Below are 1,594 nucleotides of genomic sequence, written 5' to 3' on the forward strand. Positions count from 1 at the left end.
GGTGACAGTGGGTGAGCTTGAACAGTGAATTGCTGGGCAAATGTCCACATAAAAGTATTTTTTGCAAAAGGCTGTGATGGTCTTTGTGCAAGGTTGGGAGTTTTATAGAGTCTTTTGTGATAGTTTGTGTTATCAGGCATTTCATGAGAACTTGTCTCTGCATGGCCTACCCCAGACCCATTTCTCAGGGAGGATTTTAACACAATGGACTCCATTTTGATTCTGAGAACGTTCACACTTCCCTCCTTTTCATCAAGACCTTTCTCCAAAAGCATCACTGATCAATCAACCTATAGGTGGACTTTGATGTCCCTCAGTGCCAGGATGGATTTGTCCCAGGTTGCTAGTCTACTCCCACATTTGGAAGGAGTGATCGGTGACTAGGAGTCATATTGAAACTCTTCTGGGCACATTTGAGCAACAAAGGGAGTTTGAAGCCAAGCTTTCAGGCTAGTCTACCTGGAGTCCATTATTAAGTTTAATTTTGCCTGTTTCGTAGGGGTTTGCTATCATCCCTAAGTTCTGGGCCAGCGTTATTCTGCTCAGAGTTGTACCTCTGCAAGAATTTAACAAATAACAAATACAAAGTTTAAAGTAAGAAAATACAACAGAAAATTAATAGTAATGTGACAATTCTAGTTTGCATAATGGTTTTGAGACATGAACCTGGGCTAAGGCTAAAGACAACCAATTGAATAAATCAAATAACCATTATCCTGTAAAGTGAAAATGGTTGGCATTAACAGGGGTAAGAGTCTCATTATGATATGGATTCCTGTCCTAACATCTTGGGAAAAGCTGTCTAGAGCATGAAAACATCTTTTCCTGGTTTGCAGATTAAATCTCTCTGTCTATGGCATCAGGTGGTTTCATAAATTTTTGTATGACTCATTATCAGGTACAAGACTTGTTCCTTAAAATTTATCTAGTTTCAGCTTATAGGGCTTCAGGAATGGAGCATTTTCAATTTTTAGCAATTCCATGAAAGAAAGTTGGACTGGAAGGATCTAGAATTCAGGATTTAGTCTAGTCTGTAGGTAGATCACAGGAACTCAAAAACAATGCACAGAGCTACAATGTAATAACAGGTGTATTATAGCTTTTCTTTAGAAATGTAACTTTTTCTACACATATTAATCACATAGGAAGCTCAGATTTAAAAATCTCTTTAGGCTAGGAAGCCAAACCAAGGCAGATTCAGATTTTACCTACAGTCTTAAGGTTCCTGGGCCTGCCAGGGAGTGACAACTTTTATCTATTCATTGTAAGTCTGAGAACACTTGAAGCCAGTCATTCTATGCACATTGTCAAATATGAATTTGGTCAAAGCCTTGGTAATATAACTAATGTTTCTGATTGTATTCTGCTATTTAAAAAAAAAAAAAGAGCTCCGACATGGTCAACAAGGCGAAACTGTCTCTACGAAAAATTTTAAAAGTAGCTAGATGTGGTGGCACATGCCTGTAGTCCCAGCTTCTCTAGGGCTGAGGTGGGATGATCACTGAAGCCCAGGATGTGGACGCAGCAGTAAGCTGAGATTGTGCCACTGCTCTCCAGCCTAGGAGACAGAGTGAGAACCTGTCTCAAAAAAAAA

This window comes from Hylobates moloch, unplaced genomic scaffold, assembly GCF_009828535.3.
Source record: "Hylobates moloch isolate HMO894 unplaced genomic scaffold, HMol_V3 SCAFFOLD_14, whole genome shotgun sequence".
In the NCBI taxonomy this organism is placed as follows: Eukaryota; Metazoa; Chordata; class Mammalia; order Primates; family Hylobatidae; genus Hylobates; species Hylobates moloch.